Genomic DNA, 24,978 nt, shown 5'->3' with positions numbered 1-24,978 from the left:
ATTTACAGCTGTCACACAGCCTGGGGGGGTCACATGACTCTAACAGTAGATGGGGAGGCGGGAAGTTGTTCTGTCACACAGGTAAACAATGGGTGGGAGCATAGAAAATAGTTGCAATACACTGTCTTTAAGGGAAGGGCAATGTGGCTCCACCTGGAAGGGAGGGGAGGGCTGAGTTAGCTCAGTTTTGTGAAAATGTTAGGTACCTGAACATTATTAGCAAGGATGGCAGCGATGAAAATAGATGGGATTCGTCTGAGTGGGGTAAGTGGAATGGATTATGGGATCTTAGAATGGGGGAAAGGAGAAGAGTCAACCTAAAGTGTTGGGGGGGGGGGGGGGGGGGGGGGCAGGCCCAGACTGGCAATCTAAATCAGAATAATAATAATTATTATTATTATTAACATTTATTTATAAAGTGCCAACATATCCCGCAGCGCTGTACAATAAGTGGGTTACATACATTGGACATACAGAGTAACATATAAAGCAATCAATAACCGATACAAGAGGTGAAGAGAGCCCTGCCCAAAAGAGCTTACAATCTAAAAGGAATCAGAGGATGCTTAGTGTTGTAATCACATCAGTAGCTTATTAATATTAACAATCTCTGATTTATATAAAGCTTCAAAAATATATATTTTGGTCCAGATTTGAGGTTGTGGAGAATTTTCATTAATTTCATGTTACATAGCCTATGGCAGCGGGTACATCATTGCTGCATTGCACATTAAGAGGGAAAGGTGCTAGGAATGCATTCGGGGCTCTGCAGTCAGTAGTTGGAGTGGGAGATGTTGGTGCTGATACAAGTGCAGCTGTCAGTAAGGAACTGTCAGTAAGGAGCTGTCAGTAAGGAGCTGTCAGTAAGGAGCTGTCAGTAAGGAGCTGTCAGTAAAGAGCTGTCAGTAAGGTGCTGTCAGTAAGGAACTGTCAGTAAGGAGCTGTCAGTAAGGAGCTGTCAGTAAGGAGCTGTCAGTAAGGTGCTGTCAGTAAGGAGCTGTCAGTAAGGTGCTGTCAGTAAGGAGCTGTCAGCAAGGAGCTGTCAGCAGTGCTGTCAGTAAGGAGCTGTCAGTAAGGACCTGTCAGTAAGGACCTGTCAGTAAGGAGCTGTCAGTAAGGAACTGTCGGTAAGGATGCTGGGAGTTGTAGTCCTACAGTTTGGGGTGCTGAAAGGTGCTTGTGCCTCACCTAGGGGGGTAAATGATACAGGACTAATACAGTGAATTAACTGTCATTGTGTTGTTGTGTCATTGAATAGAATGTTCCCTGCCCCCCAGTAAAATGCAGCCCTGGCTCTTCCTTTCAGTTTCATTTCAGTGTTTGTGCGAGTTACTGAGCGTTACTGCTGGCTGAGGAGGGGCTGCTGGCTCATTAATTGGCACCTAATTGGCATTTGTATTTATTTACCTTAAGACATTCACGATTTTTGCAGGACAGTCCCTCTTTTGACAGCTCAACCCCCTTTGATCTCCTGCACTGAGGCTAAAAAAGATAAAAAATTTAAGTAAAAAAGAGTTGGCAGAGAGTCCAGAAATCTTAACGAGTGTCACCTAAGTAGCTTTTGGTAGAGCCCAGAAAGGTAAAAAGCCCCCCCTGCACTAAGATACAATTGTAACTAATCAGCTATACAGGTCTCTTGGGGGAGTGAGACTTGCAGATTAAAGGGCAATTTCACCCTTTTCAGCAAAACTGTAATAACACATAAAACAGGACCCCAAAACCCCCAGAAATGTGCCAAATGTAGTTAAATGGGAGTGGTATTTAGGGGGTGTGGTTGCAATAATGGGCGTGGTCAAAATTCACCGTGCTGCGCATGCCATTTATTTTTGTCCCTCTTTCCGTTTTCAAAATGTTGGGAGGTATGCCTTAAGGCACTGTTGAGCCCAGCTGGGGCTTAAAGATTTTATGCTGAATATGTTAGCCTAATGTGACTCAAAGTCCCATGTTGGTTTCCAGTTCTTCCTTTTTTATTTATGTAAGCTTATGGTAAATTAGCTTCTCTGTTTACCACAAACCACACCCTATTTTACCTGGGATGAGACTTATTCCCTCAGGTATGAACCCTCACTTGATATGGAGGCCAGGTAGTAATATGTTGTATCTCTCAAGAAATGGGCGCCAGTGGTTCTTAACGTTAAAACAATTAACTATTTATTTACACAGCCACTTGGGAGTAATTACAGCATAGAATAGGTTGGTAGTAGCATCTCACAGGTCTAATGGTCACAATGACTCTCTCCCCACAGGGCACAATGAGTTACCCCCATCTTTCAGGTTGTATGCTTCCAGTAGAACCTGGGCAATCAATTATCTAGCCCTAGGTCTGTAAACTGGTAACCCTACTCTATGTATTATTATACCCGGGATAATAGTCCTCTGCAATTCCTTGTCAAACCCAGAAGCTGCTCACTAGCTAGCCCTGCCTGATCTATTACAGAAGCTGCCTATTCTGCCTGGGCCTACCTATCCCCAGGTTCCACAATACTGTATCTCCCCACCTGCTTATTCAAGCAGAGAGCTTTCACCAAAATGGCTTCCAGCCTCATGGCTGCTCAGCCTTTTATATCACAGTGCCACCTTATGGGCAAACTTTTAAAATGCAAAAAGGGTCATGCTATGACCCAGGAAAAGGGACTTACTTCCCATTACATTAAGGACCCTTTATAGCTGTCCAAATAACTAGGGGACTACCAGTGAGAAAGGGCATAATGTACCAGTTCCCTACATTTATTTTATTTGTATTTTGTCCAAAATATTTTATAGCTTTTTAAAATATTTTTAATATTAAAATCTGCAAACAGTCTGATTGTGAAAGTGCAGTTCTGTTCAATGTTCATGTTGCTTGGACCCTTTTATTCTTTTTTTCAGTGTGTGATATCTTATATATATCTATATATATATGTACAGTATATGGCTTGTGGAGTTCACATTACCAGTTCTCACCTTACATTGCCTTCTATTCAATATCAGTTGGTATTGCTGCTGGGCACAGTACCCATGATACGTGCTTGACCCTGCCGCCGGCATAATTCTTCTTCTCGTATTTTGTGTATTGTTTTTTTAAAAAAGAAAGAACAAACTGTTTTTGCAAATCTTATCAGTAGGGAAAAGTTGCTTATAAAACAGATGAGTATTGCTCAGAAGAGGTGTTTTCCCCCTGCATTATATCGATTTAGACAACCTTCCTGTGTAGATTTGTCACCAGATCGTAATTCACCATCCTAGGCAGTATATCACTAGCTAAGGTTGCTGGTAGCTGGTACCGTAAATGTATAACATAATTTTGTTCAGCCCCCCTGTCCTTGGACTGCTGGGAATCTTTCCAAAGAATGAAAAGGCAGCGCAACCATTTTGACATGTCACCACCTCCACATAGAATCAAATTTACCTGCCAGAAAACTGTCTAATGCTATATCCACAAATGTGTTTATGACATTTTAAAATCAAGTATACCTACTGTGCCAATGGGTGTCAGAAATAGTCACGGTAACACTCTCTATTTCTGAATTCTGGGTTGTTACCTAGCCACCACCAGTTTGTATTCAACTAATTATGGAATAGCATTTTGTTTGTGTAGGGAACTGGTAAATTGTACCTTTTCTAACTCTTTGGTCCCCTAGTATTTGGACAGCTATGAAGAGTCCTTAATGTAATGAGAAGTTACAGTTTGGCCATTAGGTGGCACTGTGGTATAAAAGGCTGAGCAGCCATGAAGCTGGAGGCCATTTTGTGAAGCTCTCTGCCTGAGCAAGCAGGCAGAGAGAGATACTGTGGGAATCTGGGAATAGGTAGGTCCAGAAAGAATAAGCAGCTCCTGTTATAGGTCACACTAGGTGTGATAGACAGGCAGGGCTATTTAGTGAGCAGCATTTTGGCTCCAACCAGGAATTGTAAAGGGATTATAATCCTGGGTATAATACTGCCTAGAGTAGGGTTAACAGTGTACAAACCTAGGGTTAGATAGTGATCAATGCAGAGAGAGGGCAGGAACTCCGGTATAATCAGTATTGAAAAAAGCAATTGTTCATGAGGAGTAAAAGTAGAATCAAAAAACTTTTATTATATTAACACATGATACAGGGAGCCTTACGCGTTTCGTACCTCCTGGTACTTAATCAAAGGCTAGGTACCAGGAGGTACGAAACGCGTAAGGCTCCCTGTATCATGTGTTAATATAATAAAAGTTTTTTGATTTTACTTTTACTCCTCATGAACAATTGCTTTTTTCAATACTGATTATACCGGAGTGCCTGCCCTCTCTCTGCATTTGTGACGTATCCTTGATGGCACCCTCTGGCTGAAGGTCTGGGGCATGACACCCGGGCCCATCTATACTACGGGTGAGATCCTATTCTATGAGCATATGTACACAATAATGTTATTTAGATAGTGATCACCCAGGTTCCACTGGAAGCATATACCTGAAGGCTGGGAGTTAACCCATTGTGCCCTGCAGCTAAAGAGTTGGGACCACTCGTTGTAAGTACTGCCTATTCTACAACAACAACATTTGTAAAGCGCTTTTCTCCCGTGGGACCCAAAGCGCCTACACCTCTTCTGTGCTACTACCTACCTATTCTATGCTGTAATTACTCCTAAGTGGCTGTGTAAATAAACAGTTCATGGTTTCAAAGTTAAGAACCACTGGCGCCCATTTATTGAGAAATACAACACACATTTACCTGGCCTCCATATCAAGCGAGGGCTCACCCCTGAAGGATACAGTCTCATCCTGGGTAAAATACGGTGTAGCTTGTGGTAATTGAAGGGCTAATTTACCATAAGCTTACATAAGTTTTAAAAAATATTTTTTTAAAAGAATACACTGTAGTCACTAGTTTATGACTGACTGATTTTATAAGTGTGTGGCATGTACTTATTCTGTAGCAAGGCCACAAAGGCCTGGGCCTAGGGCAGCACCAATTAAGGGGTGGTGTGCCACCCAGCCGCAGCTGTAATTTGCTCACACCGGAGCACTGTGGTCTAGCCATGTCCCAGTGTAAGATCAAAGGGGGGCAGGGATGGTCATAGAGAAACCCAGCACTGTACAGAAAAGTTCATTTTAATATGGTGTAAAGCCAGCCATATACAGGCTGATAAAAGCTGCCGATTTTGCCCCTCTAGTCAAAGTTTCCATCTTATTGCCCATGTATTTGTGGCCAAAAACTGTTCACATTAGAAAATCCTGTAGGTGATCAGAGAACTCTGTCCCCTGTTTCTCAGTCTGTGACATCATCCAGCCTAGCTACAGACTGGGGAGGAACCCGATTAGCTGGATGCCCCAGTGCACTTCTGGAAGGAGGTGTGCCTAAGGTTTGGAGCCAAAAATCAAGGGGCAGGCCCAGAGTTGATAAAGGGAGCCCCTGTTGTTTTGCCAGCTTTTGGAAGAGAGATACAGAGTGAGCAGCCAGTACCACTTGTTGTTAGTTGAGACTGAAAAGAGAAGAGTCTGCAGGGCTGCCAAGGAATACAAAGTCCTCTGTGGAATCTCTGTGTGTGTGTCCTGGTGAGACCAGGTATTGTTTGTTTGCCTGCTACGTGGGAGCAGCCACCTTTCTATAGGGGAAGGTACTCTGGGGCAGGTAGCGCTACCTGGGGGACTTAAGAGATCTTGGGGAAGGGACTGAACTGAATAAAGGGTTGTGGTCTATCCGGATCCAAGTTGGGACTGGGCACTTATAGAGAGTGGATAGACTGCACAGGTTCCTCAGGGCAGGAAAATCAGTTATCCATAAAGTTGTTTTACATTCTATTTCAACAGTTATATAAAGTTTGATATTGCTGCAACTGTGTGTGATAATTCCTAGTGGAGGTCCCTTGAGGTGTGCTCCTCAGTGTCCACTAGGTGGAGGCACTGCACTAAAATCCCAGTTCCCAGTATCTTTATAATTCAAAGAGAACAAATTCTCCTGTACAGTATACAGCCCAAATAAGTGAGTGTGCCATGAAAGGGTTACAATCCCATTGGGTAATGACTGCATTGGCATGTTGATTCTGTTCTCTCCTTACTAGCCTGCAGTATAGAGATGCGTGGGTCAGGCCAAAATAGGAAGCTGGTTGTGGTTGGGTGGCAGGTCTAATTCTGCCAGTGTGCCCCCACTGTTGCCATTGCCATCTGGCTTAACTCTGTCTAATACTTGCTGGCTGATGTCTTGTATAAACTCATGGCTTATTCAGGGTTAGTCAGGGGGATGCAGGGCCCACCGGGGCTGCTGACCCAAGGATCTCCAGGTGCGCCCGCTGGCCGCGTCACTCACACCCCCGCAGGGGCACCCGCTGCACCTCCCTAACCCCCTGCACAGCCCCCGCCTGTCCTCCCCTGAGTGCATGTAAGTTTAACATGTCAGGGGAGGAATACTGTTGGCCGGAGGAGTGCCGGCAGGAGTCCGAGGCTTATTTATTTAAGTCCAGGCTTATTTAACCCCTCTGGTGGTGTTGGAGATTGGTCAGGCTCCGGTATATTAAGCATTGGGCTGGGTTTGGGTTTGTCTACAGCAGGGATCCCCAACCTTTAATACCTGTGAGCCACATTTAAATGGAAAAAGTGTTGGGGAGCAACACAAGCATGAAAAAGGTTCCTGGGGGTGCAAATAGGAGCTATAATTGACTACTTAATAGCCCCTATGTTGATTGGCAGCCTACAGAAGGCTCTGTTTGGCATTATACTTGGTTTTTATGCAACCAAAACTTGCCCAAAAAGCCAGGAATTCAAAAATAAGCACCTGCTTTGAGGCCACGGGGAGCAACATCCAAAATGTTGGAGAGCAACATGTTGCTCACGAGCCACTGGTTGGGGATCACTGGTCTACAGCATAGGTATTTATAATGCAATTGTTGGGCTAAATGATCAGATCAGCCTGAATTGACCCAATGCATGGGTGGTCAAATCTGCCAAAGATCTACTTTTTGCGACAAGTAGCTTATATTAGTTCCATTTTCACAACATTCCCCTATAAAATACTATTATATATTATTGCCAGCAATGTATAATATATTATATAATATTAATATTCTTATAGATTAATATTGGTGTGGCTCCCATCTGTATTTCACTGTGCATCCTATTGAAGACAATGGGAGCTGCAGCAGACAGTGATGGGCACTTTTCCCCAAACTGAAATAAATGGAAGGGCTGTGTTTGAAGTTGGCCTAAAGTCACAAGATATCACCCATGAATTCTATAATAATTTGGTACAGAGCCAAATACTGGAATTTGCCCTAAAGCCTTCAGCAGACAGGCAGAACCACTTTGCAAACAAGTCTTTGCATTTGACCAATCAGAGCCAATTGCTGGTTGGTTGCTATGAGTTACTACATCAGCAACAGACTTATCATGTTTTGGTTAACACAATGGGCCTGATTCACTAAAGTGCGATAAAATTTATTGCACGCTTTTTTGCGTTAAATTAGACGCGATAATTAACGCGCGATTACCATAGTATTATCGCGTGCATTAAGTCGCCATATCGCATGCGTTATTTTTCGCGCGACCGCATGCGCTAGTTTTAACGCATGCGTTAATTTTCGCGCTGAGAAGAATACGATCGCATGATTCGCAAACACTTAGGCGCGCAAAATATCGCATTAGTCTGTGCAAAAATTAACACCTACTTCAGGCAGGCGATAATTATAGAAAAGTACAGTTAATGAGTTTTTTGCAATAAAATATGGACTTACAGTGTTATTTATTGAAGTCTGTGTTTCCCCCAGAGTGACGCAGCCGCCAGTTTGCAGGGAAATGTTCATTTTAAATACAGTAATTTTCCGCAAGTATTGGCGTGTATGGCTAACATGGCGTGCGTTTATTCGCGCGACTATTTATATTTGGCTACAAGTGATGAAATGTTTCGGCAGGCATGGATTCGCAGCAAATTTTTGGACGTGCGGCGAATTTTTCTGCGGCAAATTTTTTCATGCGTTTCGCAAAACAATCTGCCAATGGCAAAACGCATGAAAAAATTTGCCACGCAAAAGTTCACCGCACGTCCAAAAATTTACACAGGCATCAAAAAATAATAGTCACGGGCAACAATTGTTTTGCCCGCACAACATTTTTGCCGTTCCGTGGAACTTTAAAAAAATTTGCTAATTTTTCACTAAAGAAACCAGAACACATTTGCTCATCACTAGTGGCTACTATTTATAAGCATCTACTATTTATATGATACCATTTATATGATACCATTTATATGATACCATTTATATGCTACTATTTATATGATACCATTTATATGATACCATTTATATGATACCATTTATATGCTACTATCCTATTTTTGTCAAAAACGTATGTGATTTTTACTGAATACCAAATTACCCAGTGCTAATTACCCTGTATCTGACTGAATTGTTCTTAACTTGCTGAACTGTTTCTTTCAGCTTAGCCCCAACTTCCTGCATTCCAACTCCACCAGCCATACGTGGCCATTCAGTGCCGTCGCTGAACTTATAGGTAAGTGCAACATCCTTCTTGCAGTACCACAGGCTGTATGTTACTTACTATTAATGTGTATGCACATTTTTTTAGTATTATTAATACTATAATCCTTAATCCAGCATCATCATATTCTGCAGGGCTTTATAGCGATTATATATCTTTCCCATCAGTCCCTTCCCCAGGGAGCTTACAGTCTAATGTTCCTATCCCATTCCCATCAGTCCCTTCCCCAGTGAGCTTACAATGTAAGGTCCCTATCACATTCCCATCAGTCCCTTCCCCAGTGAGCTTACAGTCTAATGTTCCTATCCCATTCCCATCAGTCCCTGCCCCAGTGAGCTTACAATGTAAGGTCCCTATCACATTCCCATCAGTCCCTGCCCCAGTGGAGCTTACAGTCTAAGGTCCCTATCCCATTCCCATCAGTCCCTTCCCCAGTGAGCTTACAATGTAAGGTCCCTATCACATTCCCATCAGTCCCTGCCCCAGTGGAGCTTACAATCTAAGGCCCCTATCCCATTCCCATCAGTCCCTGCCCCAGTGGAACTTACAATCTAAGGTCCCTATCACATTCCCATCAGTCCCTGCCCCAGGGAGCTTACAGTCTAATGTTCCTATCCCATTCCCATCAGTCCCTTCCCCAGTGAGCTTACAATGTAAGGTCCCTATCACATTCCCATCAGTCCCTTCCCCAGTGAGCTTACAGTCTAATGTTCCTATCCCATTCCCATCAGTCCCTGCCCCAGTGAGCTTACAATGTAAGGTCCCTATCACATTCCCATCAGTCCCTGCCCCAGTGGAGCTTACAGTCTAAGGTCCCTATCCCATTCCCATCAGTCCCTGCCCCAGTGAGCTTACAATCTAAGGTCGCTGTCACATTCCCATCAGTCCCTGCCCCAGTGAGCTTACAATCTAAGGTCCCTATCACATTCCCATCAGCCCCTGCCCCAGTGAAGCCTACAATCTAAGGTCCCTATCACATTCCCATCAGCCCCTGCCCCAGTGAGCTTACAATCTAAGGTCCCTATCACATTCCCATCAGTCCCTGCCCCAGTGGAACTTACAATCTAAGGTCCCTATCACATTCACATCAGTCCCTGCCCCAGTGAGCTTACAATCTAAGGTCCCTATCACATTCCATCAGTCCCTGCCCCAGTGAGCTTACAATCTAAGGTCCCTATCACATTCCCATCAGCCCCTGCCCCATTGAAGCCTACAATCTAAGGTCCCTATCACATTCCCATCAGCCCCTGCCCCAGTGAGCTTACAATCTAAGGTCCCTATCACATTCCCATCAGCCTCTGCCCCAGTGAGCTTACAATCTAAGGTCCCTATCACATTCCCATCAGCCCCTGCCCCAGTGAGCTTACAATCTAAGGTCCCTATCACATTCCCATCAGCCCCTGCCCCGGTGAGCTTACAATCTAAGGTCCCTATCCCATTCCCATCAGCCCCTGCCCCGGTGAGCTTACAATCTAAGGTCACTATCCCATTCCCATCAGCCCCTGCCCCAGTGGAGCTTACAGTCTAAGGTCCCTATCACATTCCCATCAGCCCCTGCCCCAGTGAGCTTACAATCTAAGGCACCTATCTCATTCCCATCAGTCCCTGCCCCAGTGAGCTTACAATCTAAGGTCCCTATCACATTCCCATCAGCCCCTGCCCCAGTGGAGCTTACAGTCTAAGGTCCCTGTCACATTCCCATCAGTCCCTGCCCCAGTGGAGCTTACAGTCTAATGTCCCTATCCTATTCCCATCAGTCCCTGCCCCAGTGGAACTTACAATCTAAGGTCCCTATCACATTCCCATCAGCCCCTGCCCCAGTGAGCTTACAATCTAAGGTCCCTATCACATTCCCATCAGCCTCTGCCCCAGTGAGCTTACAATCTAAGGTCCCTATCACATTCCCATCAGCCCCTGCCCCAATGAGCTTACAATCTAAGGTCCCTATCACATTCCCATCAGCCCCTGCCCCAGTGGAGCTTACAGTCTAAGGTCCCTATCCCATTCCCATCAGCCCCTGCCCCAGTGAGCTTACAATCTAAGGTCCCTATCACATTCCCATCAGCCTCTGCCCCAGTGAGCTTACAATCTAAGGTCCCTATCCCATTCCCATCAGCCCCTGCCCCGGTGAGCTTACAATCTAAGGTCACTATCCCATTCCCATCAGCCCCTGCCCCAGTGAGCTTACAATCTAAGGTCCCTATCACATTCACATCAGTCCCTGCCCCAGTGAGCTTACAATCTAAGGTCCCTATCACATTCCCATCAGCCCCTGCCCCGGTGAGCTTACAATCTAAGGCCCCTATCTCATTCCCATCTGTCCCTGCCCCAGTGAGCTTACAATCTAAGGTCCCTATCACATTCACATCAGTCCCTGCCCCAGTGAGCTTACAATCTAAGGTCCCTATCACATTCCCATCAGCCCCTGCCCCAGTGGAGCTTACAGTCTAAGGTCCCTATCCCATTCCCATCAGCCCCTGCCCCAGTGGAGCTTACAGTCTAATGTCCCTATCCTATTCCCATCAGTCCCTGCCCCAGTGGAACTTACAATCTAAGGTCCCTAACACATTCCCATCAGCCCCTGTCCCAGTGGAGCTTACAGTCTAATGTCCCTATCCCATTCCCATCAGTCCCTGCCCCAGTGAGCTTACAATCTAAGGTCCCTATAACATTCCCATCAGCTCCTGCCCCAGTGGAGCTTACAGTCTAAGTCCCTATCCCTTTCCCATCAGCCCCTGCCCCAGTGGAGCTTACAGTCTAAGATCCCTATAACATTCCCATCAGCCCCTGCCCCAGTGGAGCTTACAATCTAAGGTCCCTATCACATTCTTATCAGTCCCTGCCCCAGTGGAGCTTACAGTCTAATGTCCCTATCACATTCCCATCAGCCCCTGCCCCAGTGGAACTTACAATCTAAGGTCCCTATCACATTCCCATCAGCCCCTGCCCCAGTGGAGCTTACAATCTAAGGTCCCTATCACATTCCCATCAGTCCCTGCCCCAGTGAGCTTACAATCTAAGGTCCCTATAACATTCCCATCAGCTCCTGCCCCAGTGGAGCTTACAGTCTAAGTCCCTATCCCTTTCCCATCAGCCCCTGCCCCAGTGGAGCTTACAGTCTAAGATCCCTATAACATTTCCATCAGCCCCTGCCCCAGTGGAGCTTACAATCTAAGGTCCCTATCACATTCTTATCAGTCCCTGCCCCAGTGGAGCTTACAGTCTAAGGTCCCTATCCCATTCCCATCAGTCCCTGCCCCAGTGGAGCTTACAGTCTAAGGTCCCTATCTCATTCCCATCAGCCCCTATCCCAGTGGAGCTTACAGTCTAATATCCCTACCCCATTCCCATCAGTCCCTGCCCCAGTGGAACTTACAATCTAAGGTCCCTATCACATTCCCATCAGCCCCTGCCCCAGTGGAGCTTACAATCTAAGGTCCCTATCACATTCCCATCAGTCCCTGCCCCAGTGGAGCTTACAATCTAAGGTCCCTATCACATTCCCATCAGCCCCTGCCTCAGTGGAGCTTACAATCTAAGGTCCCTATCACATTCCCATCAGCTCCTGCCCCAGTGGAGCTTACAGTCTAAGTCCCTATCCCTTTCCCATCAGCCCCTGCCCCAGTGGAGCTTACAGTCTAAGGTCCCTATAACATTCCCATCAGCCCCTGCCCCAGTGAGCTTACAGTCTAAGGTCCCTATCACATTCCCATCAGTCCCTGCCCCAGTGGAGCTTACAGTCTAAGGTCCCTATCTCATTCCTATCAGCCCCTGCTCCAGTGGAACGTACTAAGGTCCCTATCACATTCCCATCAGTCCCTGCCCCAGTGGAGCTTACAGTCTAAGGTCCCTATCACATTCCCATCAGCCCCTGCCCCAGTGGAGCTTACAGTCTAAGGTCCCTATCCCATTCCCATCAGCCCCTGCCCCAGTGGAGCTTACAGTCTAAGGTCCCGATCACATTCCCATCAGTCCCTGCCCCTGTGGAGCTTACAGTCTAAGGTCCCTATAACATTCCCATTAGCCCCTGCCCCAGTGGAGCTTACAGCCTAAGGTCCCTATAACATTCCCATCAGCCCCTGCCCCAGTGAGCTTACAGTCTAAGGTCCCTATCACATTCCCATCAGTCCCTGCCTCAGTGGAGCTTACAGTCTAAGGTCCCTATCACACTCCCATCAGTCCCTGCCCCAGTGGAGCTTACAGTCTAAGGTCCCTATCCCAGTCCCTAAAGTCCCTGCCCCAGTGGAGCTTACAGTCAAAGGTCCCTATCGCATTCCCATCAGCCCCTGCCCCAGTGGAGCTTACAATTTAAGGTCCCTGTCACATTCTCATGAGGCCCTGCCCCAGGGGAGCTTACAATCTAAGGTCCCTATCACATTCCCATCAGGCCCTACCCCAGTGGAGCTTACAATCTAAGGTCCCTATCACATTCTTATCAGTCCCTGCACCAGTGGAGCTTACAGTCTAAGGTCCCTATCCCATTCCCATCAGTCCCTGCCCCAGTGGAGCTTACAGTCTAAGGTCCCTATCACACTCCCATCAGTCCCTGCCCCAGTGGAGCTTACAGTCTAAGGTCCCTATACCAGTCCCTAAAGTCCCTGCCCCAGTGGAGCTTACAGTCTAAGGTCCCTATCGCATTCCCATCAGCCCCTGCCCCAGTGAGCTTACAATCTAAGGTCCCTGTCACATTCTCATCAGGCCCTACCCCAGTGGAGCTTACAATCTAAGGTCCCTGTCACATTCCCATCAGTCCCTGCCCCAGTGAGCTTACAATCTAAGGTCCCTATCACATTCCCATCAGCCCCTGCCCCAGTGAAGCCTACAATCTAAGGTCCCTATCACATTCCCATCAGCCCCTGCCCCAGTGAGCTTACAATCTAAGGTCCCTATCCCATTCCCATCAGTCCCTGCCCCAGTGGAGCTTACAATCTAAGGTCCCTGTCACATTCTCATCAGGCCCTACCCCAGTGGAGCTTACAATCTAAGGTCCCTGTCACATTCTCATGAGGCCCTGCCCCAGGGGAGCTTACAATTTAAGGTCCCTGTCACATTCTCATCAGGCCCTGCCCCAGTGGAGCTTACAATCTAAGGTCCCTATCACATTCCCATCAGTCCCTGCCCCAGTGGAGCTTACAATCTAAGGTCCCTATCACATTCTTATCAGTCCCTGCACCAGTGGAGCTTACAGTCTAAGGTCCCTATTCCATTCCCATCAGTCCCTGCCCCAGTGAGCTTACAGTCTAAGTCCCTATCCCATTTTCCATCAGTCCCTGCCCCAGTGGAGCTTACAATCTAAGGTCCCTATCACATTCCCATCAGTCCCTGCCCCAGTGAGCTTACAATCTAAGGTCCCTATCACATTCCCATCAGTCCCTGCCCCAGTGAGCTTACAATCTAAGGTCCCTATCCCATTCCCATCAGTCCCTGCCCCAGTGAGCTTACAATCTAAGGTCCCTATCACATTCCCATCAGTCCCTGCCCCAGTGGAGCTTACAATGTAAGTCACAGTAGTAGTAGTCTTCACAGCACAATTTTTCCCTCTTATGATATATTAGTACAGGTTTGGGACCCATTATCCAGAATGCTTGGGACCAAAGGTATTCCGGATAAGGGGTCTTTCCACAATTTGGATCTCCATATCTAATGTCTACTAAAAAATAATTTCAACATTAATTAAACCCCATAGGAATGTTTTGTGTCCAATAAGGATTAATTATATCTTAGTTGGGATCAAGTACAGGTACTGTTTTATTATTACAGAGAAAAGGGAATCATTTAACCATTAAATAAACCCAATAGGGCTGTTCTGCCCCAATAAGGGGTAATTATATCTTAGTTGGGATCAAGTACAGGTACTGTTTTATTATTACAGAGAAAAGGGAATCATTTAACCATTAAATAAACCCAATAGGGCTGTTCTGCCCCCAATAAGGGGTAATTATATCTTAGTTGGGATCAATTACAGGTACTGTTTTATTATTACAGAGAAAATCAATTTTAAGATTCTGAATTATTAGATTAAAATGGAGTCTATGGGAGATGGGCTTTCTGTAATTCAGAGATTTCTGGATAATGGGTTTCCAGATAATGGATCCCATACCTGTATGTCTAACAAATTTGTGTAAGTTCTAGCTAAAGTATTATTAATATGTAGAATAAAAGTACACAAGTGTGTGCTCTGTGTGTCTATACCCTCAGTGGGATACACTTCCCCCAACCCCCCATAAGACATTACATACGTTGGTTTGCTGGCATTCCAGATTTAAGGAGCAGTCATATGATGTGTAGATGGCCATATCAGGAGTGCATAAATGAAACATCTTTTAAACCCTTTATGCCTGGTGTAAAATGAATTTCCAATACCCAATACCTTACATAATTTCTCCTCTGCACTCTGAATTTCCAACAACATATTCATATTCAACATAGATTTAGAGTCACTAAAACACAGTTAATTAATTTTCAAGAAATCTTTGCAATGTGTTAAAGGAAGACTATACCCCCAAAAAATTTAGGTCTCTATAAAAATAAATTGTATAAACAGCTCATGTGTAAAACCCTGCTTCATCTAAATAAACCATTTTCATAAAAATATACTTTTTTAGTAGTATGTGCCATTGGGTAATCCTAAATAGGAAACTGCCATTTTAAGAATTAAAAGGCACACATACATGCTGGGCCTCATCAGCCAATGAATGGGCAGAGTTCTGCCTTTTGCTCCCATACTACTTCCTGTTACAGTTAGAGCTGCATCACTTCCTGTCAGCTGATCTCTGTGGGAACACACGGCCCATCACTAAATGGCAGCTCAAGGGAAAGGACAAGGGCAATATTCTTTAAAGGAGATTCTTTAAAGGAGAAGGAAAGGCTAGTAAAGAGTTAATCTCAAGCTGCAGGCATACCTTCAGTTGTCTCAATAGTGCCCTTAAGTCTCCCCATATTTCTCCCGTTCAGAAGATCTGAAGCCAAACAATTAGAAAAAACGCTGAGCAGGGTAGAGAAGATTCCCATAATGCCTCGCTCCTTCCCAGACTTGGCAACTTGAGACCCAAGGCGGCGCATGCGCACCCCCCCTAGCGTCCGGTTGCCATGGCAGCGGCACAGAAGAACAGACAGCCGGCAAGCAGGTGCTGGTGGGGGGAGAGACAGGTGGGGAGAGGCAGGTGGGGAGATGCAAGGTGGGGAGAGGCAGGTGGGGAGAGGCAAGGTGGGGAGAGGCAGGTGGGGAGAGGCAAGGTGGGGAGAGGCAAGGTGGGGAGAGGCAGGTGGGGAGAGGCAAGGTGGGGAGAGGCAAGGTGGGGAGAGGCAGGTGGGGAGAGGCAGGTGGGGAAAGGCAGGTGGGGAGAGGCAAGGTGGGGAGAGGCAGGTGGGGAGAGGCAAGGTGGGGAGAGGCAGGTGGGGAGAGGCAGGTGGGGAGAGGCAGGTGGGGAGAGGCAAGGTGGGGAGAGGCAGGTGGGGAGAGGCAGGTGGGGAGAGGCAGGTGGGGAGAGGCAAGGTGGGGAGAGGCAAGGTGGGGAGAGGCAGGTGGGGAGAGGCAAGGTGGGGAGAGGCAGGTGGGGAGAGGCAGGTGGGGAGAGGCAAGGTGGGGAGAGGCAGGTGGGGAGAGGCAGGTGGGGAGAGGCAGGTGGGGAGAGGCAGGTGGGGAGAGGCAAGGTGGGGAGAGGCAGGTGGGGAGAGGCAAGCGGTGAGCGGGTGGTGTGTGGCAGCGGCAAGCAGATGCTGGTGGGGGGTGAGGCAAAGGGGGAGTGGACCGGAGCGGAGGGGGGGGAGTGGACCGGAGCGGAGGGGGGGGGGTGCTGACAAAATGGCGGCGGCGTTCACTGAAACAAGTATTTAGAATGTAGCAGGTGTATCTCTGTAAATCTTACATTAGGCAAGCCAGAATTATAGCGTTTTTACACAGCAATAGTAGCACTATTTAATAGTGTGCTTCATAGATTTTGACTTTCCTTCTCCTTTAATAGGTCACAACGTAATATAAACCAATGCTGTCTAACTTCTCTGGTACCAAGGGCCAGAATTTTTGTGGCCTACCTGGTGGAGGGCCGCTAATGGAAGCCAGGTCACTCCCCTTTTTTAAACTGCACCCATTTCAAACCACACCCATGTTATCACAAGAGCTTTAAGACCATACCCACATTAATTGTTACGGACTGTAGGGTAGAGGAGCCCGTAAACTGTATTCCGGTGAACGCAGTACAAGAAGGGATCAGGCAGAGGTGTAGTTAATTCAGGCAAAAGTAGGTGGCAGGCAGCAGGGATTCAAGGGTCAAAATATAGGCAGAAGTCAAAACTAGCAAGGCAAACAATAAAAGGCTTAAGCTAGGATCAGGACACACAGAACCAGCTTGGGCAATTCAAAACAAAACAGAAAGCCCTTTTAAATTCAAGTTTGGCGCCAAACGTGGCTTGCACCTACGTGGAGGAGCCCGGGGACTGGCGTGCATAGAGGTAGGAACGTGCGCCGGACGCCCGGGCCTCCTTACATTAATAGTGGTAGTGCAGCAAACACCCAAATGGTTGGTGCTCACTGTGGGGATATCACCCTTTATTCATATGTGAAAGAATTATATTGTGTCATATTAAGACACACCCTTAAATCCATATGCCTCCTTGCAGAATTTCATGTATTTATTATAAAATTTAAAATTTGTTTTAATTTTATTATGGTCAAAGTACCACTCACCAAGATGACAAAAAAAATCTTTATTGTGTGAAGTTACAAATTATATGCAAAGTACAAATAGCCAGTCAAACATAGCCTTGACAGCTCACAGGAGTAATCTGTACAATTAATGCACAATTAATACATATAAATATCATGTTTGAGTATATGTCATATGTGTGTGGATGTGTGCCCATCTCTCAGGAAGAGAGATCTGTCTGTCCCTCCAGGGAAGAGAGGAGAGAGAACAACCTCGCGTCCCAGAGTATATGCCTTGTTTCAGTATGCCCCTACCCCCCAAGTATCTATAAAAGGCAAGAACATGTGTTAAAAGGTGTGCTCAGTCCTTTCCCAAATTAACTTACAAGTTTGTGTGTGAATGAATAAGACAGGTGTACATTTTAATATGCTGTGGTCACTATTATTCTGTATGAACATATTCTACATAATCTCCCTCAAAGGTATCACCTATTCATTCAACACATTCTTGGAACCTGTGAAATGTCCATGATGTAAATATTACATAATAATTTTATCGTCATGCAATAAAACGGTAAACAGTGATAGGCTATAAGATCTAATCTAACTATCCCTAAGTATGTCTTCTCCGACTCAGATGACCTTTATTTCCTTTTGGATCAGCCATAGTCGTTGTTCTCCAAGGTTTAGTATTAAACTTTCCATGCAACCTTCCTTATCACTTTGTATTTGATTGTATTTAATTGTAACTTTCTACAGCATAGTACTATCATGTACCTAAGCTGAAGCCAATAGTATTATTGGTGTCCAGAAATCAGTTTAGCTAGTAATCTCTTGTTATTTCTTAACACATACTTTTATACAACACTTGGCATTTCTCAAAGAGACATCTCTTTGGAAGAGATTTCTTCGATTCTCTGGTCTTGCAAGGCTCAGAACAAAATAATACTTGACATCCACTCAGGCATGAGCTACTGAGTCCCTATGGAGAATTAGGGAGCTCTGGTACAGGTATTCACCAACACCCTTTTGTTTAAGAATAGATTTATCACACTCCCTTAGGTTGGCCTTTAACAGCAAACGCAGTCTTTGGGCAAAACACCAGCTGGAATAACAGACAAAAGTACAACCTCTTTTGAAGAGAGTCCAAAATGTAGCCAGACAAAAACAGGTTAACGACACATATCAATCATCCCCCATTTGTCTTTTGCTGAAATTCCACTTTGTATCTCAATTTTATGCTAAATTATAGTCTCTATTACAATTGCATCACTTTTACATCAGGTTTCCTTGGGTGATGTCGTCTCCATTCCTGTTGCACATAAATGAATCTTCTCCATGTGACTCATCTATACCTGACCTACACTGAAAAATCAGTGTCACTAAACCTATATACCTACATAGGTATATAATAACCCAATTATTGTATTACCATGTCATTCCATGCAGAACTTGTTACTGTCTAGAAAAAACAACACAAAATAAGATTTGAGCTTTTGTGTATTGTGTAAGTGTATGATGAATTTACAAAATAAAAACTGAATTATTTTAATAACAAAAAACTAAATAAATAAATAAACAAACAAACCAACAAATAGTAGTACTGTCAGTACTATAAGGGGAATAAAGGGAACATGTCAATAAAAATTAACCCTCATTTTACACTTTTACAAAAGTAATAACTAAATTAAACCTATAATTTTAAAATTATATGGATGAGGAACAATAACAATAAACATGTTACATAGAGACACTTCTAAACATTTATGCATAAAAGTATCCAGAGTACACCTGAATACACAAATGTAAATTTAAAATCAACCCTGAGTGGTCTAGTTGAGGAGGGAGGTAAAATAACCAAATGCACTTTAGCTGTTATTTTGCTTGAGATATCAAATAATATGTATCCTCTTGCTCATTAATATGAGTTCATTTTTTATTTATGCTATTACCAGGATTCATCATAATAATATGTAAATTAATACCAGAGAGCAACCCTTGTGCTTTCTGCCTTGTCTTTTATCATACATTTGCACTGTTGATCCAGCATTAGCATCTTTAAACAGCAAGTACAAACTTGGAAAGACTTTGACCAACTGTTTTGCAAAAAAAGGTATTTCATAAAATTTTATATATTCAAGACTCATTACCAATTTAAAAAAATGCAATATTAATAAATCTTCTTTGCATAATTTTGCTAGTTTGAGCTTGATAAATCAGGCACAAATGATGATTTAGGCAAAACATCTAACAAATTTGTAACTTACTAGACATGTATGTATGTATGTATGTATAACTTTATTTATAAAGTGCCACAAGGGTACGCAGCGCTGTATAGTCTTACAATATACACAATTACACACAGGGAGGACAAGTGTTATAATAAATACAATAAATATGTATAAATGCACAGGGAGTAAGTGCCATGGGGTATGAGACACAGTAGGAAGGAGGTCCCTGCCCCATAGAGCTTACAATCTAAGTCGTCGGGTAACATACAGGCACAAATTGGAAGGTAAGAGGCACCAGGTATGGGCATTTGCCCTTAAGCGCAGGACTGGGCAAAATAATGTTTTGGGTGGGGTTTGACAGTATACAGGCAGTTTACTGTCAAACCCCTGTGACAAAAAGAAAAATACAGCTGGTGTGCCACAAATTGTGAAATTCAGTGAGGAGGCTCAATCACAATGGTGTAGGTTTCGCCAAGTCTACTAATAGGTACCATGTAAAAATAAAAAAAATCCACTGGAGAGCCAAATGCGTTTTGTGTTGTTTATTAGTTTAGAGATGCATAGCACGCACTACATGTTTCGGACCTCTGGGGTCCTTCCTCTGGTGCAGCCGGTGCCACGTGCAAGTTTAGGGAGACAGCGGGAGCTTAGGGAGCTAAATGCGTGGCTAAAGTCTTGGTGTAGGAAGGAAGGGTTTGGGTTCCTAGAGCACTGGGCTGACTTTTCCTTGGGGTACAATCTATACAGCCGTGACGGATTGCACCTCAATGGAAGGGGGTCTGCTGTAACCCTTAGTGGGATACAATTCCCCCAACCCTTCATAAGACATTCCATACATTGTTTTACTGAAATTTCAGATCTAAAGCTGGCCATACATGCACAGATAGAATCATATGATATTCAGTGCACGTATGGCGGATCGATGAGACAACCAATATCGCAAAAGTTTAGTATATCGGTCGTCTCTCTGATTGGACGGGTCTGCGTTCAGGGCCGAATCATCAGATGGAAGTAGAATCCCTATTGTTTGTATCTCCATATCTGAAAATTCAGCTCTGAACGTCAATGGAGGGAAGAAGCAATCTTTTCTGTGACCAATGGTCGCAGAAAAGATTGTAATTGGTATGTGTATGGCCACCTTAAAGAAAAGTGAAACAAATGAAACATCTTTTAACATATTCATGCCTTCAGCATAACAAGTTTTCAGTACCCAGTAGCTTATATTGTGATTAGGTTACACTGTGTAATGACAAGGCTTTTAGTTTAAGATTATATTTTTCTCCTTCTCTGCTTTTTGTTTCAGATAATGCATATGATCCTGATGTTAATGCCAAGCAAATATGGATTGACCAAACAGACTTCAAAGGCAATATATGTCTGACATTTACAGATAATGGAAATGGCATGAATCAGGATAAGTTGTATAAGATGCTTAGGTAGGTAATTATCATTAAAAGGCAGAGTCTTGAGCAGCAAGCCTGGTTACTATGGTCAGTGACCTCTATAGCAATCATTTCGCAAACATATTTTCATATGTTCCTAGATACCAGATACTCTGGCTTCAGTGGAGTAGCCCAGAAATGGACAATAGACTACTGTAGGGCCAAAAGAGAGAGTGTCATACATGTACTGATATACATCTGTATCTATGAGTAATTCTGTATATGGCAGTAAGTGCAGACTCTATAATATGAGCTGATTAAATGTATGTGCCCTCGCCTGCTGGCAGCTACATTTTCTTTTCTGTTACATTGGGTGCCTACCAAGCTGTGCAGAGAAAGGTTTCCCAGAGAAAGGTTTATATGATCTTTGCAATCCTTTTCTTTCAGCTTTGGTTTCAGTGATAAAGTTGCAGTGAGGGGCCATGCTCCCATTGGCCTTTATGGAAATGGGTTTAAGTCAGGATCCATGCGGCTGGGGAAAGATGCCATTGTGTTCACCAAAAATGAGTCTGGCATGCACGTGGGCATGTTATCCCAAACCTACTTGGAGAAAATCAATGCAGAGAACATCCTGGTGCCGATAATATCGTTCAATGAGCAAAATATCCTTAAATGTAAACATTATGTTATGTGTATTTTCACCTAATTTATCTGCATAGATCAGGGATCCCCAACCTTTTATTCCTGTGAGCCACATTTAAATGGAAAAAGTGTTGGGGAGCAACACAAGCATGAAAAAGGTTCCTGGGGTGCAAATAGGAGCTATAATTGACTACTTAATAGCCCCTATGTTGATTGGCAGCCTACAGAAGGCTCTGTTTGGCATTATACTTGGTTTTTATGCAACCAAAACTTGCCCAAAAAGCCAGGAATTCAAAAATAAGCACCTGCTTTGAGGCCACGGGGAGCAACATCCAAAATGTTGGAGAGCAACATGTTGCTCACGAGCCACTGGTTGGGGATCACTGGCATAGATATTGTAGGGAACAATAGAGTTAAAAGTCCTTATGGATGGAAATTCCATATAGTTTGAGGCATCAATTTTATATCTGCTGATTTTAAGTTTTTCCTCATTTTACAGCTTTTTTTGGTGCCACCAATATATAATTTATTTCCCATAATAATTTTATTACTTTGCCAGATTTTACATGATTTTTTCTGGTGCCCTGAAAAGTGTAAAATTCAGGTTCTACTGTACAGTTATTGGAAAAGGGTGTTTCTTCCTCTTTGGCCTCCATCTTCTGACCCAGGTAGATATGTGCTGGGAAGCCTGGTGTCATCAAGGCCCAATAAGAGTTCTGCCCTATAAGGAAAATCCTTCTAGATAAAGTTGGGAAACAGGGACCCTGTTAGGAAGACCAGCCTTATGCTTCACCTAAGGACTGATAGCTGTAGGTAGCTCTCCCTTAGGCATAACTGGCATAAATTGAAGGGACCACACTAAAGGGATTCAGGCTTGGGATTATATTCATCATGCTGTGTAAAAAGTGGAGTGAAGTTTTACCAGTGATGTAGCCCAGGGCAACCAATCAGCAATTAGATTTCAACAGTTAGAAAATCAAAGCTAAGCATCTGATTGGCTGCTATAAACAACATCACCAGTGATGTTTTACTCCACTTTTTACACAGCATGATAAATATACCACTAAGTGTATTACTCCCTTAATAATTCCTCTGGTGAGGATCCATACCAGTTAGTAACCTAAAGATGTATCTTAAACTAACCAAGCAACTCCACAGTGGCTAAGAGTTAAGCTCTGCTTTGAATATATCTGATACTCTATATCTGCCTATCTGACAATCTGTGAGTATAACCCTGCTGTGTTTCACAATAAAACTTTTAATTATATGTTTTATCAAGTTCTTTTCAGCTAAAGAGGTATAGTTGCACAACACCCATTCCCTTCCTGCCCACCTGGTAAAAGGAGTCCATTATGACCCATATTCTACAATCCCAAGAAATATTAAAAACTATTAACTAGAGTATTTGCACTTATGGTTTTTGTTAAATAAATATAAAAAATCTCATGCTTATGTTTGTTTAAGGACTTGCTTTGTTCTTGTTCCACTGCCATCAGATTTCCACTGTAGTTTCAGTCCTTAACTGATGTCTAACAGCAGCTTGTACAGACGCCTGGCTGGGATACAAACATACAGGCAATAACCACTTACTCTCTGCTGAACAGTGAGACAGAGCTCTTAGCTGAACTGGAAGCCATTCCCGGCCCAAAGGGAACGAGGATCATTATCTGGAACCTGCGAAGGTGGATATTGTTACTGTGTGCCATCTTGTGCTAAAGGCAGAACAACTCAGCTTGGCACTGACACCCACACTAACATTTTGTGCAGGGATTTCTGCAGTGCCCCTCATACACTTATGCAATGTGATTCTTTTTTTGTGGACTGTACTGCTTTGAACCTGAACTTAAGCAGAATTGCCCCTGAATCCAAGTCCCTAAGGGTTTTAAACCTTCTTATGGTTTCTACACATGCAGCATCATGTGATGATGTGAGTTTTTTGCAGGGAAGCACATCACTGCACTCTGTGTGGCCAAGCAGAGGCAGATGCTGTACTGAGCTGTGTAAGGGAGCAGATCCTCAAACTGAGAGCAGCAGAGCATATGCTCCTTGTACCCCCAGCCTTAGTGACTAAAAGCCTGCCTAGAAGTTTTATTGACAGGATTAAAATTGAAGTTGTATTTGATTCTGTAGGGTAAAAAACAGCATGTCTTTTCTAACTCACCTCTCCATCTGGCATTTTACCAGAGTTTCAGTGCAGCAGTCTTGGCCTATATGCACAGCACTGGCAGTGTACACGTGTGTGTAGTATTAAACGGTCAGGTGTGATTCAAAATCAGCCAAACGTTAATACATTTTAAAAGGAGAAGGAAAGGTAAATTAATTGTTGTGTCTTAGGTTGTTATGCAGCCCCAGTGATTCTATTAACTTACCTCCTACAAGTCCTTGGTGTACTTATGTATCATGAGCACCACACTGCCATTTTCTTTCATGCAGGGGATGCCTGGGATAGAGAAATAAATGGCAGTGCCACATGCATAAGTAAACCCCTAAGAACTAAGCTCAGGTAAGTGACAGCAGCACAGAGTTTAGTTCTGAAGGACATATAGATATAGAGACTGTTATGTTTTTAATCTTTAAAGAAGAAGGAAAGGCTAAGTCACTTGGGGGTGCCAAAATGTTAGGCACCCCCAAGTGACTTAGATCGCTTACCTTCTACCCCGGGCTGGTGCCCCTGTATGGAGAGAACAGCACCAGCCCGGGGTTGCAGCGATCGCTTCCTCCTTCCTCCTTGCTGCGCGCGCATGCGCAGTAGAGTGAATAGTGGAACTTTAACAGAGAAGTCGGCTTTTTCACTCTACTGCGCATGCTCGTAGAGAGACTCGGAGTCCAGGGGAAAGGGAGGCGGAAGGAGGAAGCGCATCGCCCCAGGTACCCCGGGCTGGTGCGGTTTTCTCCTAATAGGGGCACCAGCCTGGGGTACGAGGTAAGCGATTCAAGTCACTTGGGGGTGCTTAACATTTTAGCACCCCCAAGTGACTTAGCCTTTCCTTCCCCTTTAAGCACCTACAGACATTTTAAGAGTCATTAACAATGCACCACAGAGTGTGCAAAGTGTAGAAAAGTCCATGATAAGGCATTTTTTTTTAACTTTGTGGAGCAAGTAGCCACAGGCCTCTGCACTCCTTTTGCATTAGGCAGCACTCAATCCAAGAAGGGCAAGCAATGGAGGCAAGTAAGCATCCCCCCACCCACACTCTAACTTGTGTGTCATATACAGTGGGCAATGCTGCCCTCTGCTCCTCGTACGGGATTTTCAGTTTGCCATGAGGAGCAGAGCGCAGCTCACCCTGGGATGACTGGGGTATTGAAAATTACCCCTTATTTGTCTCCAGGCATTTCATCAAGTGTTATTGATACAATTTATTTCTTTTTCATCTAAGGGACAAATCTGGGAACCCAGCATTTGACTTTGAACATGATAAACATGACATCCGTATTCCTGGAAAGACCAGTGATCAGAAGAGGGGCAATAAAAAGCAGGAAACCGTGGACTATGTTGCCCCTGACAATGAATATTCTTTGAGAGTACGTATGATTCACACTCTTAATTGAACCCTAGTATGGATTTAAACTGTAAATGCAAGAATAAAAGGGCCAGAGAGGTGAATTCTTGATTTTAATTAGGGCGATATTAGGACA

At 44.3% G+C, this 24,978-nt stretch overlaps 1 pseudogene; it reads left to right on the top strand.

Annotated features, from left to right (window-relative positions):
* Positions 1-225: 225 nt before the first annotated feature.
* LOC108645749 overlaps positions 226-24,978 on the top strand; it is a 91,722-nt pseudogene continuing 66,969 nt past the window's right edge.

Source organism: Xenopus tropicalis, chromosome 2, assembly GCF_000004195.4.
Source record: "Xenopus tropicalis strain Nigerian chromosome 2, UCB_Xtro_10.0, whole genome shotgun sequence".
NCBI lineage: Eukaryota > Metazoa > Chordata > Amphibia > Anura > Pipidae > Xenopus > Xenopus tropicalis.
Note: the sequence above shows the minus strand (reverse complement) of the source record. Positions and strands in the feature narration are given on the sequence as shown.